The sequence below is a fragment of the Amphiura filiformis genome, chromosome 7 (assembly GCF_039555335.1).
Source record: "Amphiura filiformis chromosome 7, Afil_fr2py, whole genome shotgun sequence".
In the NCBI taxonomy this organism is placed as follows: Eukaryota; Metazoa; Echinodermata; class Ophiuroidea; order Amphilepidida; family Amphiuridae; genus Amphiura; species Amphiura filiformis.
Window position 1 is genome coordinate 6186616 of NC_092634.1, and position 20817 is coordinate 6207432.

The following is a 20817-nucleotide window of genomic DNA, read 5'->3' on the forward strand; positions in this document are numbered from 1 at the left end:
ATCACAAATGCTGTAAGATGACCAGTTGGGTCCAGGGGGTTAATTTAATAGTTTGACTCAAAGCCCTTCCCAAGTTTAAAATCAGGGTTTTGTTTTTACTTTAATTTTTTTTATACTGTGGGACGAGCTTTTTGACAAGAATAGACCACCTTTTCATCTCTAAAGGAGGTTTCAATGTGGTAAAGATGAAGAATTTTAATTAGATTTACGATATAGGCTATTTTGGCATCGGATGATGTCAGAAGTGAGATTTTTGTGTGGTGGATTTGGAAAGAAATAAAACAGCGGGAAAAAACTGAAATTTAATTCAATCCAGTAGGTATGAGATGCAAAAAGCAGGCGATAAAATTACTATATGTGCGCGGAGGATTTGAGACAAAATATTAAATCAAGATGTCCGTAAGACATGATATGGTCAACTCATAATTAGCAAAATAACATTTTATTGGGAACAAAATATGACCGTGGACTGTCCCTCTGCCACATATAATAATACACATGCTTTTTGTTTAATACTTTTGTGTAAGACTTTTGACATCTAGGTGTGGCAGCTAGTAATAACCAAGGTGGGCTTGAATATCATTGTAGTGACAACAATTATATTTTGCACTGAAACGTTTTGAAGCAAATAAAGCAATTAGAAATATATTGAATGGAAGAATTAGGCCTACATGCAAATATTGGTGAATCTTCATAAACTAATGCCACCTGTTCGTTCATTATCTGATTGTAATCAAGACTATGACATTTTCTCTAGGAATTACCTGTGTAGGTAGCCTAACTCCCTCATGTCCTATTGGCAGCTTCCTTTCTTCCCACAATCAGGGAAGAGTGAAGCGTCCGAGCACAAGGCGAGAAAAGCGAACGATTCAGGTTGTCCTTGTATTTAAAGCCATATTGTAACATTTGCTGAGGTGGACGCCCTAATATTTGTCAAAATTCTGTTTTTACACAATTATCATGTACTTTATTTTTTTTAAACTATCATGCCCTACAAAAATCAAGACTCTAGTCTCTAGGTGCTGTAGTTTTGTTAAAATCTGAGTTTGAATAAAACGCAGGAACCATCGTTTAATCATTACGACAGAATATATTAGGTGAACGCATGTATGTACGCAATGTTCATAACACATGTACGTACATTGTACATGGCATGAGGAACAGGCAAATGCACACCAAAGGGCAGTGCTGTAGCACAACCAATGAAGTGACATGCATTGGTCAGCGCTGGTAATAAATTCCAATTTTCTTTGCTTTACCTCAGTTGTTCAGCTTAAAATTAAACAGGGACATATCTCTGACAGTAAAAGCTAAAATTTATGGAAAAGAAATACTACAAATTACAATGTGGCTTTAACACGTCTTGGGAAACCCGACACACTATCAAAGTTTGCTAGTCTCTCCTGAAGACCTTCTAGTATAAAATCAGTCTCTCCCAAAATAAAGAAAACTTATTTAAAATGACTTGTGTTTATTAAGAGGTGCATCATTTGATTTCCATGGGTGGGTGTATGGGAATTTTTCGAGGAAAAAACGTTGCCCACATTAGACGAAAAAACTATTTCCCCTCAGAGTAAAAAAAATAATTTTCTCCCATCAAATTCTACAAAGGTATGCTGCATGTGATTGGTTGGAGAGGCGGGCATTAAACAAACTCTAATAATCATAATTTTTTTGACATTTAGATTTTTTTGACAGTACAACAAAAATATGCATCACCTCTTCCACAGATCAATCTCTTTCACAAGATATATCAACACATATCCATGTATGATTGCGCATGTGACTGACTGCATTTGCTCAAACATGTGGCTAAATCCTTTAGTATATTATTGTAACATTTGCTGAGCAGAACGCCCTCAATTTATTTTGCACAATTATAATGTACACTATTAAACTAAGGCCAAGTAAAGAAAAAAAACTTCGGTGAGGGAGGTCCTTATTATTTGTAATTAAATACTTTTACCATTCATTTTTGTGTAAAATTGCAACAGTAGGGCTCTCCAATACTACTCCCCATTCCAGAAAAATACAGAACTAATTTTTTTGGATTAAAAAAATATTATCCTGTTTTGCCAAATGAAACTTAGCTAAATCCTAATCCTTTAGTTAGTCCTAAATGACAATGAAAGTAAAATTTTAATATTTGGTCAATTTTTGGAAATAAGGGCCAAAAACATGCAATTTTGCATGTTTTCTTACAATTGTACTTTGTAGTCACAAAATTGTAAGACTTGGCACAAGTCTAAGTGAATAGGAAATGGACACCCTGATTTTGTAGAATAAGGTTATTTTTGACCATTTTTGACACCCCTCTGGCTAATTTTTGATGAATCACACTTTGTGGACACAATTCAGAATATTGATTGGGAACAAGTAAACTGTATTGATGATGTTGATGACGCTTTATCTAAGTGGCAATCATTGTTTTGAAGCATGCGATAAAGATGCACTTTTAAAACTAAGCGTATATAAGGGGCATCTCCCTGAATGGGTAGACAGTAATTTCCTTAAATTGTGTAAGGATAGGGATTATTTTTATGCCAAGGCTCATAAAACCAATGACCCTGATGATTGGGAAAAGGCTAAGTCAGTTAGAAATAGAGTTAATAATATGAAATTTTATTTGAAGAAGAAGCACTTTGAAAGGGCAAATTACCGTAACCACTCGGGTATAAGCCCACCTTCGGCTATAAGCCCACCCCCTATTTTTTAAACCATTCAGGGAACAAGGGTGCACTCGGTTATAAGCCCAGTAGTCATTTTGGCTAAGTTTTTAATTCATATCAATGCTTTTCTTTCACATTTAAGAACAAGTATTTAAAAATATCAGTTAAAAAATTAACATTCCATACTTAAAATTAAAAAAAAATTGACAAAATGATAGAAAATATAAATGTGAAAATACTGATACATTGGGCACATGTACAAATGGGGAAGATTTTTCTTATTTTTAAATTCAACTACTAGCCCCTCCCGGTTATAAGCCCACCCCATTTTTGAAGTTAAATTGCCCATCTAGGGGGTGGGCTTATACCGAAAGTGAGTTACTGATAATGATAATGTACATGATAGCAAAAAGTTATGGAAAACACTTAAAAAAGTAATTCCAAGTAAAAAGGATAAGCCAAATGTGCCTAACATTATAAGCCAAAATGGTCATGGTAATATTGCTACAGGTAAAGATACTGCTGACTCAAAATCAATTCTTCACCTCAGTAGGTGAAGAATTTAAGAAGTAGTAAACAATTTGATAATATTGATATCATCTGCCCATGTAATGATGGGAAAAGTAGTATATTTCGATGTAACCATAGTGAGAGTTTTAGTTTCTATTCTGTATCCTATGATTTTGTATATAACCAAATATGTAATATGGATAATAATAAGTCACCAGGTTTAGATAAATTCAGTGTAAAACTACTCAAATTGGCTGCACCTTATGTGTCAAAATCACTTGCTCATATTTGTAACATTTTTTTAAACAGTTCCAAATTTCCTGATGAGTGGAAGAAAGCCAAAGTCACTCCAATTTTTAAATCTGGCGATAAGAATAACGTAAGCAATTACAGGCCGATTTCTGTCTTGCCCAGGGCTTGCCAATTATTTCAAAGATTATTGAAAGAACTGTTCATAACCAATTATATGATTATCTTTGTAGTAGAAATATCCTTTCTGATTCTCAAAGGAGTATGTTGGATTTTTGATTTGATGAAAATGTCTTTTTCCCACCCACCACACCCACAAATTTTCATGTCAGTAATTGGCTGGGAAGGCCCCCATTTCGCATGGGGTATTATAGAGGATATAATAGAGGAACATTATACCAAAAGGTATTGCAATGTGTTTTTATTGGTAGCTTCTGGGCATGGCAAGAGAGGGCATTAGCTGACCAAGCCTTCAGGGAGTAGATTCAATATTAGTTCACATTAACTTATCTTGGAGAGGCTGAGCCGCATTTTCGGTAAACAGATCTAGGGGTTCCGGAAATCCCTGGAAAAGGGCTCCGTAGCTTGCTGGTTTATTTGCTGTAACTTCTTTTTAAGAAGTTGGACCACACTTTGTGCATGTGGAAAGGGCTTGAGAAATTCCCTGGCTAGAGGGCCCCGTATCTTACAAGAAATTAATTTGGGTTAACTTCTCTGTGAGAAGTCGGACCATACTTGTGAATGTGCACAAAAGTGCCGGGAAATTCCCTGGAGGGCCCCGTATCTTACAAGGAATTAATTTGGGTTAACTTCTCTGCGAGAAGAAAAGTTGGACCACACTTGCGTGTGCATGTGCAAAAGGCTGGGGAAATTCCCTGGAGGGCCCCATATTTTACAAGGTTAACTTCTCTGCGAGAAGTTGGGCCACACTTGTGTGTGTGTGCAAAATGGCTTGGGAAATTCCCTGGAGGGCCCCAGATTAACTCATTCATTTTTCATTCATTTCTTTCACTCTCTATGTATCCCACAAGGAATTAATTTGGGTTAAGTTGGGCCACACTTACATGTATGTGTGTGCAATATGAGGGTTCAATTAAGGAAAATCTCTGGAGGGCCATGTATTCATTCATTTTCATTCATTCATTTCATTCATTTATGTATCTTACAAGGAATTAATTTGGGTTAACTTCTCTGTGAGAAGAGATGGTTGGGCCATCTGCCAAAAATGCTTGACCCCTGCCCCTTTTGATTCGACCTGCCAAAAATGCTTCCCCCCTTTGGCCTGCCAAAAATCTTTGCCCCCCCATAATTCACCACCCGGAGTACACATAATTATTGCACCACCCTTCATGAATGATATAATGCATAAATATAGGTATGAAAGGCAAACCTCAGTTAACTCATTTGCTAGTCAGCCAAACTGGTCCAAACCGGGGCCCAAACATAGTTCACCACGTAAACTTGTATGGCTCAAAATTCGGACCGCTCGCCATTAAGTTTACTGCTTTCTGTGTTTTGAAATTTGTTGACGTTTTAACGATCCCCGGTCGATTATTATAGCTGTGTCACGTCACATGCATGACGCTGGTGGGTACCAACCAAACTTCAGAAAAGAAAAACCTCGATCGCCGATAACGATGTGATATGGGACTTACATAGGATTACACAGAGATATTTCTTGCCAAAATTTGACCATTTCTAGGCAAGTTGGCCCTACTTTGTCTGCGTTATGTGAAAAAGGACAGTCTTAAGTAAGTATAAGTGCAACGCTTTTGATGTTTTGATGTTTCGGGAGACTGGGAGGGATCATAATAAAAAATGATGGAGCCTATTCTTGACTGTGTACTTCTACTTCTACTTCTACGACGATACTCGACAGGATCCATAAGTAAGGATGTAGTGTCAAGGAAACTGGTCATGCTCATGCACGGTGCAAAGTCCAATGTGCTAGGTGCTTTATTTACAAGTTGACAGTCGTCGTGCGAGTAAAAAATGAACATGCCTTTACATGGCATTAGAGACTGCTCCCCGAAAGGCCTCTACTGACGGAGAGGTCAGGATTGAAGCGGGGAGGGTATTCCACCAGGTGATTGTTCTGGGGAAAAAGGCGTACTGGTAGAGTTGAATACGAGCAGGAATGATCTGGAATTTGTTAGGGTGGTAGTACCTGGTGTTTGAAGATGGCATCTGGATGAGGATATGATCTGCATTGATGGCCACAGACTTGGTGAAGATTTTGAACATCAGAATAAGGCATGCTGATTTGCGCCGGTTCTCAAGGGACTCCCACTGCAGTTCGTGGAGCATAGATGACACGCTGTCCCGATGATGGTATCTTGAAAGGACGAATCTTGCAGCACGGCGTTGAACCATTTCAAGTCTGTCAGTGTCTTTTTTGGTGTGAGGATTCCATACTGTGCTGGTGTACTCTAGATGAGGGCGGACGAGAGAGATGTAGGCTTGCTGCGGAGTTTTTGTGGACAGCCTCTGAGGTTGCGTCTGAGCAGGCCTAAGATCTTATTTGCCTTTTTGGTGGCGTTCGATATATGCGCTTGCCAGGAAAGGTTTGATGTTAATGTGAGGCCCAGGTAAGGATATTCATTGACTGATGAGAGCTGGTTTCCTCCCAGGTGGTATTCACTGATGGTGTTGTTTCGAAGGAGGGAAAATCTCAGAATATGGCATTTGTCCACATTAAACTTCATCTGCCACTTGGATGACCACTGGTCCAGACGGTTTAAGTCTTGTTGGAGAAGATCGCAATCGCTAAGGCTGGACACAGGTCTATATAAAAGGCAATCATCCGCGAAGAGACGAAGCTTAGATGAAATCCCAGATGGAATATCGTTGATAAATGATAAGAAGAGTAGTGGCCCAAGGACCGTCCCCTGAGGGACTCCTGAAGTGACATCGACGTATTCAGATGACTGGCCATCAATGACAACCCGTTGAGATCTTTTAGTGAGGAAGTTTTGGATCCAATTAAGCAATGATGCATTCATCCCATAGTGCTGGAATATTCCTTCACCACATTGCCGTACGGTAACAGTCTTATAGGATGGACAGATAGTATCAGTTTGTGAATAAGGACATCGTATAAGTTCCTTGTACTAGCCCAAACACAATACATTACCGGCATGACCGGTACATATTTTACATAGAAAATTAAAAGAACAGATTTTTCAAAGACACTTATTCCCTTGACCCAAATATTTCATTTATTTTTGCGATCTATGAGATTTATAATCGCACATGGAATTTTAGAGGGATTTTGACAGCAGTTCCAAATAGAAAAGCTGCTCTATCACATGATCATGAGATGCAGCATGCTGTTTGTTTTTGATTACCGTACAAGTTGGCTGAATATTTTTGGAGAAAGTCAACCTTTGACAAGATGTAACTTTGCTACGGAAAGTGCTATAACAAAACGGTTTTTAGTTTTGGCTTTCTTTACTCAAGGGCTTTAATTTGATATATAAAATGATGTGGTTTGATGGCAAATTTGAATTCACCTTTCATACAAATACAATACAGCCATGACAGCAGGTGAGCAGAATTCTGCACACCGGTAAAAAAATCGGTCTGAAGTTAAATCGTGTTTTTTATCGTCTTCACAACGGCTTATGAGTATACTCTTCTGACCAACAATAAAAGATACATTAAATCAATCTTACCTTATAATAAAAAACAAAACTAAGGCGATATAATGTCCAATTTCAGTGCAATCTTTGTTCTGTTTTGTTTGCTACGTGTAAATTTGCTATCCAGTTCCGCAGATGTTTCGTGTTTTTATTTTCGCTAATAAAATGGAAACACTGGATTTACCTAAAATACCCTTCAAACTCAAAAGATCCCAAACAGGCGATAGCTTTTTATCTCTTTTTCCTGTTGTTTTTACCACACAGACTCAAAATTGCTTTGATTGATTTAAAGTTATTTATTATTAAGTATAAGACACTTCTGATTTAGAGAATAAAAAATTATTCATTTTAAAACTATTGCAAGAATTGTCAAGAGAGGGCAGTATAACTTTTTTTTTTTTTTTTGCCTGTTTACAGACCCAGTCACCTGTTTTGACCCACAGGACAGGTAGGCCTATAATAATAATTAGGCATTATTGCACGCTACCGAACATGACTAAGGAGGAAACCGAATAAATTAAAGAAAGAACAGTTTACCAACCCAAAGTGTTACAATTAAAACAAGACAAAAGATAAACACCCGGGAATAAACACAAATCGGAACCGTGATAGGCCCCTATCCCAACTCCTATCCCATCATAAACTTATCCCTGTGTAAAATAAAATTCGACCTTTTATCACCCTAATCAGGGGGATGACACTCTATTCACGTGGTTTCTTTTCCAACGCTAAAAGATTACGAATTTTGGTGGTTTGTAAATGAAAAGTGTCCGCACTATCGATTGATTACGTAACTGTTATGAATAATTTATTAGTTTTTCAATGCAATCGCCTCGACCCATTAATACATATTATCTGTATTTATCAAAGTACTTGGAATAGCAATCTGGTGAGTTCACTGAACTACGCCCAAATACTGATGGAGTTTTAATGGCGCTAATCCTTTCCATACACAGATGAACAAATACAATAGGAGAAGGTCAACACATATGACCTCCTATATGACCTCCTATATGAGATGTACAACAACCTGAATATCATAAAGATCAGTGTTCGTTTGTGCATATGAACTGCATATTTACAATACTAAATATTACTCGTTATATATTATGTCAAATATTGGTATTATGACAACACGGTATATACATTGTATATAAAACGACTAATAGATCCTACTATCATGGCGTCAGGTCATTGGTTCATCATATCCCGTATGTTTCTTAAAATTCATTCATATTTGAGACAAATTTCTGTGCCCATTTTATAGGCGTACAGGTGGATCCGGGTTTTTTTGTCATTTTCATTTCTTTTTGATGAAAGAATTAAGGTTTTCCACTGCACGGAGGCCACTATGTGATACTAATTTAATGCTATTTGTAAATGAATGCGGATTCCCGGTTGTTGTTTTTCCACAGTGTGACAACTGTCCACCCATCCAGACAACATCATCACATAATAAAACGTCTGTATTTTTACGATGAGTAAATATTAAACTGAACTTTGCCTTGGAACATTGTGTAAGACGGTGTAAGATTTTGTGGGCGCCCTCAACATTATTATCCTCTTTGTATCCGTAAATGACATGGCATAGACTGTGTGAATTCTATGAAGACTAGGGGCCTACTTATACATAGGGTCATATCCATGGACACAAGTAACGATAATTGACAACACGATACGCGACTGTATTTAGGGAGGCTAACCACTAATAATTAATAATGCTGGGTAGGGCCTACTCCTGGGCGACTCGTGTGGGCAAGGACGCTTAGGACGGTGACCAAATGAGTCTCAAATTTCACCGGGGAGGGGCACTCAAGTATGATAATGTAGGCCTATACGCATGTGTGGCCAACTTTTTAAACACCCCCTAAAACGAGTTTTACCCTACCAGCAAATTTAGGATCAATAGGCCTAAGCTAACTTAATACACTAAAGGAAGTTTTGGATGAGAAAACGGACATTTTGATGAGAAACGGCCAAAATGGTGAGAATTTAAATTTTCTCATTCTTTTGGATGAGAAACTTCCTGGTGTGTGTGTCAATCATTATTGTCTTATTAAAATCCGGGACTTTGGTTGACCTGTGCTAGACTCCAGCACATGTTAATGACACAAAGACAGTTGTGGTAACACCATGGTCGCAGACCTGCAAAAAAGCTCAAAAACAGATAGTAATGAAACCAGTTTTTATTTTCCTTGCTCTAGCGAGTTCACAGAGAAGGTGTTTCTAGTACTATGCAGCGTCGGACTCTAGCTGAGAGCGTAGCCTGAGTCCAAACGGACTCCAAGAAGGGCTCTCCATACACAAATGAACAAACACAAAGGAAAGTAGTCTCCTCCGTGACCAGCTTGATTTCGATGGAGCGAAACCAAATTGGCTGCAGAGGAGACGGGTAATTTGCCATGCAAATGAGGTGAGTGCCCTCTCAAGAATAACTACTCTCTGCCCTAATCCTGGTTAAAAACTCTTTGCTCAACACTGATCTAGGCCAATCAATAACTGTTTGCCTATCACAAAGGCACTGGCCAATTATGACGTCAATAAATCAATAACTGGTCATGCATTGGTCTGCTTACTTGGTCGAGTTTGGCTGGGAGGGCCACTAACTGAGGAAAAACTGTCACTCATACAAACAGGGCGACTACGTTGAAGACATTGACCAATAGAATTGCTTTTTGGACTCATGATAGAGAAAAAAATGATGATGATTGACATGTGAGTTTCTAAGGAATCGAATTTATGGTTCGCTTGTGGCGCTGTTGCAAAGTCAGAGAAAGTTTCAGGCCGTGGAAGGCATGAAATCCCCATTCAATTAGTACACAGATTCTTGAGTGATAGATTTGCACAACATGTTATATAAACCCTACAACTACGTTGAAAACATGCTCTATTTTATTTTTTGAAAAGATATTAGTAATCACAACAAATTTCTGCAAATGATGATCTGAGTTTCTAAGACATTGAATTAAAAATAACACCAGGACGACATTCTAAAAAAAGTTTCCTATACCTTCAACACAGAGCCGTGTGCTGAGGTCACGCGTCAATTACAGACACACTGTGTAGCTAGTATAGGAAAATGGACAATAAGTTTACAATGCCTTGAAAAAAGCACTGGATTCGAACCCACGACCTTCCGATCACTTAGGGGTGGTGCAATAATTATGTGTACCCCCGGTCTGGTGAATTATAGGGGAAAGGATTTTTGGTAGGCCAAAGGGGGGGCATTTTTGGCAGGTCGAATTAGGCTATGTGTAGGCCTACCCCCGGTCTGGTGAATTAAAGGGGGGTAAACATTTTTGGCAGGCCAAAAGGGGGGCAAGCATTTTTGACAGGTCGGGGGGTCAAGCGATTGGCAGGTCGAAAGGTGGGGGGTGCAAGCGATTTTTGGCATAGGCCTAATGATATTTTGGGCACCATTTCTATATTACGCCCTAAAAAGGTGTAGGAAAACGTTAGGAACACATTCAAATACTAAGCAAATTTCCTGCTCGCTACGCTCGCATTGACATGATAAGACAATTTAAGGTTTTGAATTCGGGTTCCCCAAAATTTTGCAATGTAAGGGGGGAGGTTTTTGGCACGTCAAAAGGGGGGGGCAAAGATTTTTTGGCACGGCCAAAGGGGGGCAAGCAATTTTGGCATTCACCACCAAGACAAACGAGAAATACACGAAAACAAAATTAATATTATACGGAAGGAGATAGGCCTACTGCATTAATTTTCCCCAGCATTGCTAATGGGGTTACTACGGAGCCCCGGAAGAGGCCCTATGTCACAGGGGAAGTTGCCCAAATTGGTCCAGAATTGTCAAAATAGTATAAAGTTATTCAAAGTTTCACAAACTTGCTTAAAACTTCCTCGAAATTGCGGTAAGTTGCACAAAGTTGCTTTTTAAGTTTCTCAAAATCGCGTAAAGTTATTCAAAATTTCACAAAATTGCTTAACATTTTCTCAAAATTGCTTAAAGTTGCTGAAAAGATGCTCAAAAGTTTTCAAAATTACTCAAAATTGCTTCAACTCCCGCGCAAGCTGCGTAAAGTGAGCGCGGATTCTATGAAATTGTCAAAAATTTTCCAATGCAGCGCAAATAGGTCAGCAACCTCACACACTTTTGGGGAACTTTACGTAACATTAAAAAATGTTGCAAAATTTCGGACATTTTTGGAGAATTTTGACACCTTTGGGCAACTTCCCATGTGACATGTAGCCTAAAAGGTTGATTTTATGAAAAGTTCAAATAAACTTACTTTTATTTTATATGAAATAATTAGAACGTAAACATCTCCAATTTATAAAACACGTGAAAATAGACTGTTAACATAGTACGCATTATATCATTCACGTTGTTATGAGCAAGGCAGCCTGTTAACCTGTGATCTCTCTATCTCTCTGTATATGTGGGTGTGTATGTGTGGCGGGGGGGTACTCGAGGGCTTACTGATGGCTTATCGATAGGCCCTAATCGATGAATATTCAGTCAATACTTAATCAATCAAGATTAGGTCTACTTTTCAAAAAGATTAAAATGATGGGGGGGCACAGTGTCATCGACCCTATATCTTCATGGCAGGAATCGCCATGGTAGGTTAAATCCACAGCCACGATTAGCCATTTGGTTCAAACCTTTAAAGCTCTTTTAAACTAATAATTAGTCGAGGGACATAACTAAGGCTACTCACAATAGCCGGGTAATCGATCTTGGTTGTGCGTGATTAAGCTTGTATACCCCATTGAGGTCAATGGTCATCGACTTTTATACTGCCTACAGTGAGTGCAGCTGTACTACACGCTGCACGCTGTAGTCCATAACAGGACCAACGCAATATAAAATGGTCAAATTTTGAGTTCAAAGCGCACGGCCAATTTTCAAAGCGCATTCTAGCGACTATCATATCTGTTCAACACGTATTTCCAAGTTTATGAGACGAAATCTGGTTGCGTGAGAAAAAAATCACGACGGGAGATATTCATCATTTTCTAACCCGGTATCAGAAGATTTTCGTCTGATATCAAAATCGTGCATAGCAATTCACGTGTATCGATCCCGTGTATTCATTTTAGTGTCCCTTCTGCACCAAATAATTATTAGCCAGGCGGTGTCGGTGTGTGGGGGGGGCAGTGATTTGCAAACCCGTCGGGTCGCCTCTTTACGAAAGGTCTATTCCGGGTGGGGGTGGTTGGTTGGGGGGGGGTGGTTTTGGTTGTCCCGTCAATTAAAAATCAATAATCGATTATCGCTTATCAATCAAGATAATCTCAATTTTTCTCATTCAAAATCATGCGGAAATGATTTTCAAACACGTCAATTCGATCCCTTACGAAGGGTCTACTGGGAGGGGAGGGGTTGTCGTGTCAATCAATAATCGATAATCGATGATTGATAATCGATAATCAATAATTGATAATCGATAATCAATCAAGATATTTCCGGAACGTTAAAGAAAAAAAAACAAAAACAAAAACGAAATTCCCATTTTTATGCCGCAATTGATAAAATCAACATTTTTGGCAATAAAATATTTTTTTTGTTCTGAATAAGGAAATTGGAAAGTGTGTACTGACCGATTTTGTGAGTTTTTGGGGTCAATGTCATTTTCGTTTATAACAATGACCATGGTAACGCCCAACTAGTCCGTGATTAGCAACGCTATTGGTCATTCCATTCTTATGAAATATTAATTACAAATTTGTCTATAACACGCGCTTCTATGGGATAATGTTCCACAAAATCACGTTTTTCTCGAAAAGTGGGTAAACTCTAAGCAACGGATTTTTTCCAAAAATATTTCTTTGAACATGGAACATATGATTTTCTTCTAAAGTTAAAATAGGCCCTATGTCATTGTGGCATTGCTATCTGCTGTAGATAGCAACATCTTTCTTCAAATATTAGCTATGTGGCATTGCTATCTACTGTAGATAGCAACATCTTTCTTCAAATACTAGCTATGTGGCATTGTTATCTACTGAAGATAGCATCATCTTTGTTCAAATACTAGCTATCGAGCATTGCTACTGTAGATAGTAACATATTTGTTAAATTATAACTATCTAGCATTGCTATCTACTGTAGATAGCAACATCTTTGTTCAAATACTAGCTATATAGCATTGCTATCTACTGTAGATAGCAACATCTTTGTTAAATAATAGCTATCTAGCATTGCTATCTACTGTAGATAGCAACATCTTTGTTAAATAATAGCTATATAGCATTGCTATCTAGTTCATAACAATGTCAGATAGCTAGTATTTGAACAAAAATGTTGCTATCTACAGTAGATAGCAATGCTAGATAGCTAATAGAATGAATGAATAATATTTGATTTGTACAAAGATGTTACTATCTACAGTAGATAGCAATGGTACATAGTATTTGAACAAAGATGTTGCTATCTACAGTAGATAGCAATGCTAGATAGCTAGTATTTGAACAAAGATGTTGCTATCTACAGTAGATAGCAATGCCACATAGCTAGCATTTGAACAAAGATGTTGCTATCTACAGTAGATAGCAATGCCACATAGCTAGTATTTGAACAAAGATGTTACTATCTACAGTAGATAGCAATACCACGTAGCTAATACTTGTACGAAGACGTATCTACAGTAGGCAGTAACGCTAGATAGCTATTATTCGAACATAGATATTGCTATCTACAGTAGATAGCAATGCTAGATATCTAGTATTTGTACAAAAACGTTGCTTTCTACAGTAGTTAACAATGATAGAAACGTTTTCATGATCTTTATGTAACTCTTAAATGCTATGAAAACGTTTTGACAATACCAAAATGAGTTTAGAACACGTTTGTTTTAAAAGCATTTTTGTATTTGCTGGGTAGTAGTTGAAACAAGATGTTGCTATCTACAGTAGATAGCAATGCCACATAGCTAGCATTTGAAGAAAGATGTTGCTATCTACAGTAGATAGCAATGCCACATAGCTAGCATTTGAAGAAAGATGTTGCTATCTACAGTAAATAGCAATGCCAGAATCCTAGCATTTGAAGAAAGATGTTGCTATCTACAGTAGATAGCAATGATATATAGCTAATACTTGAACGAAGATGTATCTACAGTAGGTAGTAATGCTCGATAGCTTTTATTTGAAAGATGTTGCTATCTACAGTTGATAACAATGTCAGATAGCTAGTATTTGTACAAAGATGTTTGAATCTACAGTAGATAGCAATGCCACATAGCTAGCATTTGAACAAAGATGTTGCTATCTATACAGTAGATAGCAATGCTATATAGCTAATACTTGAGCGAAGATGTATCTACAGTAGATAGTAATGCTAGATAGCTATTATTTGAACAAAGATGTTGCTATCTACATTGATAACGATGTTGCTATCTGCAGTAGATAGCAATGCTAGATAGCTAGTATTTGAACAAAGATGTTGCTATCTACAGTAGATAGCAATGCTAGATAGTTAGTATTTAACAAAGATGTTACTATCTACAGTAGATAGCAATGCTACATAGTATTTGAACAAAGATGTTACTATCTACAGTAGCAATTTGAACAAATATGTTACTATCTAGCTATATAGCATTGCTATCTACTGTAGATATCAACATCTTTGTTAAATAATAGCTATCTAGCATTGCTATCTACTGTAGATATCAACATCTTTGTTAAATAATAGCTATCTAGCATTGCTATCTACTGTAGATATCAACATCTTTGTTAAATAATAGCTATCTGGCATTGCTATCTACTGTAGATATCAACATCTTTGTTAAATAATAGCTATCTAGCATTGCTATCTACTGTAGATATCAACATCTTTGTTAAATAATAGCTATCTAGCATTGCTATCTACTGTAGATAGCAACATCTTTGTTAAATAACAGCTATATAGCATTGCTATCTACTGTAGATAGCAACATCTTTGTTAAATACTAGCTATCTAGCATTGCTATCTACTGTAGATAGCAACATATTTGTTAAATACTAGCTATATAGCATTGCTATACAGTAGGTAGCAACATCTTTGTTCAAATGCAGTGTAAATGGATGTAGGCCTACACTCCCGTTGGGGTGTATAATGCAGCTCACGCATGCGCGGTGTGTGTAAACGTGGTGAAACTTTAAAATTGATTGTAAAATGCCAGCGGTTTTTATTATTATTTTCTTTTTTTAATGGTTGACCTAGGGATAAAATTTTGTAATTAAGGGGGTACTACACCCCTGGCCAATTTTATACCTATTTTTTGAAAAATAAACAAAAATTATAGCACATTGGTGACAAGTAAGATATGTATATTATAGGGGCAAGGACTACAACTACTGTACTGAAAATTCAGCAACTCAAAGCAAGTAGTTATTGATTTATTGATCAAATATTGGTTTTCCCTCATTTTTGACTGTAACCCCACAACTGTTGTCTGTGCTGAAATAAAATTTATAGTGCAGTAGTTGTAGTCCTTGCCCCTATAATATACATATCTTACTTGTCCCCAATGCGCTATAATTTTAAAGAATAATGCAGAAATAGGCATAAATTTTGGCAGGGGTGTAGTACCCCCTTAAAGGAATCATTGAACAAGGTCACAATTTTTCCGTATTAGGAATTTTTTTCCGACAACAGTTCTGTCATATCCTTACGGAAGCATATTAAAAAAAAAAAAAAAAATTATAAATATTATTGCGAATATTCGCAATGTTATTATTGCGAATATTCGCAATAACATTTATAATTTCTTCTGTCATATCCTTACGGAAGCATATTAGTGCCAAAAAAAAAATGTTATTGCGAATATTCGCAATAGTTATTGCGAATATTCGCAATGTTATTGCGAATATTCGCAATGTTATTGCGAATAATCGCAATAATTATTGCAAATATTCGCAATAATTATTGAGTATAAAACTATCAACAGTAGATAGCTGGTGCAAAGTGTGAACATAAAACTATCCACAGTAGATAGTGTGTGAGTAAAAACCTTTCTAAAGTAGATAGCAAAGTGTGAATAAAACTATCAACAGTAGATATCAGGTTATGAGTATGACAGTAGGCCTATATTATAGCAGATATCAGTGTGTGGGAATAAAAGTATCTTCAGTAGATAGGAGGGTGTGATTATAAAACTATCTACAGTAGATAGCAAAGTGTGAGTATAAAAGTATATTCAGAAGATAGCAGGGTATGAGTGTAAAACGAGCTAAAGTAGATGGCAGGGTGTGCATATAAAAGAATCTTAAGTAGATGACAAGATGTCAGTGTAAATATATCTACAGTAGACAGCAAAGCGTGAGTATAAAAATATGTACAGTAGATAGCAGGGTGTGAGTACAAAACGTTCTAAAGTAGATTTCAAAGGGTGAAACGTTTGTGATGGCAAAGCATGAAACACCGAGTGCATTAATAAGTAGGCCTACATACTCAAACTGGTGGTGTGATTATTGCGAATATTCGCAATAATATTTCTAATTTTTTTTTTTTTTGGCACTAATATGCTTCTGTATAAATGTCACTTTTAATCTATTAATTTTATAAACCAGAACAGAAACAAGTTTTCTTCTTCCCGGTTTATGATGTGTTATAGAAATGGCCACCCGCATGATTCATCGATCTTTAGCATTCATGAGTACCAATAATTTAAAAGTGATCACTATTCATGCTCTATCAACTACGAGTTTATTACGTCTAAGCAGTGGCGGCGCCAGGAATTTTTTTTCGGGGGGGCATTAGGGGGGCAAAGTGAATTTGCAAAATCAACAAAGTTTGCGCAACATTACCGTAAAAAGTGAAATTTTTCGTAATTTTGGATTTTTTCTGGGGGGGGGGCAACAGGGGGGCAAGAGTTCTGACTGGGGGGCATTTGCCCCCCCCCACCGCCACTGCGTCTAAGCGTAAAGATTGGTTCACGCATTCATGATATTCTAATTTCTATTGTATTGTGACATACACGCATCTATTCAATTCTCTGTCACTTCAATGAACATGGTGAATAGAAATGATGACCATAGAGGTTGCGTCCCTTAAGTCATGAATAGATTACGTAGGCCTATTTCAGAGATTGTTCTAAGAACATTAACCCAGGTTTTCTACCCCTGGCCCCTAGCTGAAATACAGCAAGATAACGTTAGATTGAAATGTAAACCTGTATTTTAGAAGTAGTTATCTAGAGCTATTCTCCATGGCTAATTTCTAAAGATGGGCTAGAACCCAGTTATTCACTACTCATAAAAACTGATTAACGGCAAAATTTGACAAATTTGTTGAAAGCAAATATCTCACAGATTTATCCCCTGGTCTGACCGTTGAAGCCGAATACAGAAATTGTGTTAGCCATCGGTCGTTGCCATTATGTTCAAGCATAAGAAGCCCCGGAATATCAGCACACACTCTCGATGATCGTCATACAGCGAATTGCACTCGTAATGCCTGACTACCTCAGTATACTTGTATTATTGAGTAATTTACACAAAACTATTCAGACAACATCTTGATTTAATATCTGTTGCCGTCACAGTTTATTCCATGTGAAGAAAGCTGTATTGTAAAAGCTTGCTGATTTAATACGGCCTCTTCGTTGTACAATAGACATGATACATAGAGAGAAAAATTTTACGTCCGATTCGAATGCTTGACTGATATAGAATGAAAACGGTACACATGTACCTAACGGCAACCAGGCGAGGCCTTGCCCATGAAACTATCACGTGACTTCCTTTACGGAAGGCTATTTCCGCCACCGGGAAAATAGTGAAACGTGACTTAACTACGGAAGGCAATTTCAGTCTCGAGATAATTTTAGGTTTCATTCGACAGGCGAATTAAACTGCATTATGAGACAAACATCCAAAGGAAGTTACACCCTTACTTCCACATCCACCCAGGTACATTAATTTAGGCATACATTATGGTGCTATGGGCTCCCTTGACATCCCATAAAAATCCCACCAGCAAATAAGGGCACTTATTAATTCTTGTTGGGAATTTTAGAGGAGGGAGCTCTCTATTTGTATGAGGGGGTATCCAAAAGTTTTTGACATCACCCACAAGTGAAAGAGCTATATCGATGAAATTTTGTCAGTGTAATCACTGATCCTTATGAACATTATGCTCCAAAAATGGTCTCATAAGTATGTTTACTTACATGTTTACAGGTGGCGCTAGATAGGCAGTAGGCACATAACCTGCAAGATGGTGAAAATTGAGGAACGTAGCGTGATTAAGGTTCCTGCATTTGAAGGGTTAGGCCTACAATGCTCAGAAAATCTATGATGAAATGAAAGCTATCTACGGTGATGATTGCCCATCATCATGGCACTGTTGCTTTTTGAAAAAGGAATTTCCAAACTGGCTACATGTCCCTCACAGATGAGCCAAGAAGGGGACGTCCATCCCTTATGGATGGTGCGGCCACAGTGAAGAAACTCAAGAAAGTGGAGGATCTTATCATGAAAAGGTTATGCGCCTACTGCCCATCTAGCGCCACCTGTAAAGAAAGTAAACATACTTATGAGATCATTTTTGGACCATAATGTACATAAGGACCAGACAAAATTTCATCAATATACAGTAGCTCTTTCACTTCTGGGCGATGTCAAAAACTTTTGGATACCCCCTCGTACATGCAATTTACCCCTGGGCAAAGAAACCCAGGTGCGCCATTAAGTGACGTTACTGGTTTGACCATATTAATTCATTATACTCAATTTGAAAGCTTTATTTCTCAGAGTTTTGAGCACATTTGTCATATTAACACTATTGTGATATTATTGTTGGCAGTAGTTTTACGTCTTTTCAAAGAAAGACTAAATTTACATTGAACACAATTTGCCATAGACACAGCAACAACACAAAGATTCCTGGTAATTACTTACTCATTGTGTATTTGGTAAAAAACATATCTAGTGCCCCAACATGCTTATCTATCAGGGGCACAGTTCTTAAACCCCAATACATTTGTACATACATTGAATGACCTTTGAAAGTTTAGGTACAAAAACTCAGTCTCATACTCTGCAACTCAAGGTCAAATGTTGCACTATGATTATGTAATTGAGGTTATTGGACACTGCCATTGGATTGGGATGAGGCTATTGTGGTCCTTAGTGATGATAGCCTGAACAGACAATTATGACTCCAGATGTGCCCATATGTCTTGGGACACACAATTACTAATCACAACATGGTTATACAGTGGGTCAACTGGTACCTTTATGTCATGGCACTGGAGAGGATCCTGTGTAACATGAGTAGTGATTACACGCATAGCTATAAAGACTTATTTGGAAATGATGTCACTTGACAATAACAAAAATTGGCCAGAAATTTTTCTGCTGCCGCAAGGGTCGACACTTGGTTTAATACGTGATTTGATCAAGCAAAATCAGTCAGAACTCGGAAATATTACATTTTCAGTTTCTAAAAGGATAGTAAAAATCATTTGCAAAGCTGCATTTTGCAGAAAACCCCATTGAAATTGAATAACCAGTTCCAAAGATATGAGCTATTAAAGAATTACCAAAACAACAGGAAACAAAAAGGGAATATTGCCTTTGTTTGGCTATATCTCAAATCAATATTTCCAAGTTCCGACTGATTTTGCTTGATTGCATCACATATGTCATCACTGTCCTCAGATTTATGTGACAAATCTCCGGTCCATCACACTACATGCTCTATCTGTAGTCTGTGGTATAATTTAACAACTACCAAACCTGACAAACATTTTTTAAATTATAAAACATGACACTATAGTTTGCCATGCATAAACATGATTGTATAATACTATGTCCATCTATTATTTAAATTCTGATTTAGGGACTTTGAGATTCTTCCATCTCCTCAGTACCACTCTAGTATTTCCTTTAGCCGTCTTATCCAGGAGGACTTTCTTTACCACTAGCCTCATCACGGATACCATGTCATCTTCACCATCACCTGAGCCTCGAATCAGATCCACAGTGTCACCAACTTTGACCTATAATAATGACAAAATTGAAAATAGTAGGGAGTTAATGCTTCTGTTTGGTGGAATGAGCCAGTCAATCAAAAGGCAGGTCTTATGGAAATGATTCAGAAGATATTGGGTTTTTTAAAAAAAAAAGATCCTCCAAAACATCTTTAAGTTTTCACTGCATGTGTGTAAATTTCCAGCTCGACATAATTTGCCTTGCAGTATTTCTAATTCAAATGCCACAACTTTTGCCCAGGAATACTTCTCAGAGCCTCTAGTTAACCCCATGAGAACTACCTGACGATTGGCCAAAAAGAAGTTTTCATTATCAATTAGCCCAATCAGCAACATTGTTAGAATATTTTCACCACACAAACAAATTGGGGTGAATTATTTGCAAAGCTCCATTCTGATTGGTCACTTACATGATATGTTCACTTTAATCACCAATCAGAGGCAATGTCAGATTGGCAGGAAGTGCTCAGGGGTTAATAAAGTTTCTTAAAAGTTCTGCAAGATTACCATTGCAGAGCGCTGATTCTGTCCTGTATTAAAGATCACCTGGGTGCAGTTTTGAAACTCCCTTTTCACTCTGAAACATTTCCGTAAGACCTGCCTTTTGAAAACTGGTGCTGTACACCCCTACTCAAGTGAAAGTTGCAGGGTTGCTCAATTTAAATCATGTTAATCACATGAATTTTTTTAATCACTGATTTAAATCAATTCTTTTAAATTTCTTTAATTTGGAAAATCTTTCTCTTCAACAATATTTTGCATTTGAGTGACAATTTATTTGATTTTTATTTCATAATTGGAATTGCC

At 37.3% G+C, this 20817-nt stretch overlaps 1 protein-coding gene across 1 annotated transcript in view; it reads right to left on the reverse strand.

The window, feature by feature from the left end:
• The window catches only part of LOC140156678 (protein DOP1A-like), a 97346-nt gene extending 90150 nt beyond the window's left edge, over positions 1–7196 (reverse strand). The window contains 1 exon segment of the mRNA XM_072179616.1: positions 7103–7196. The gene's annotated coding sequence lies outside the window, so the exon portion shown is untranslated.
• Positions 7197–20817: the final 13621 nt, after the last annotated feature.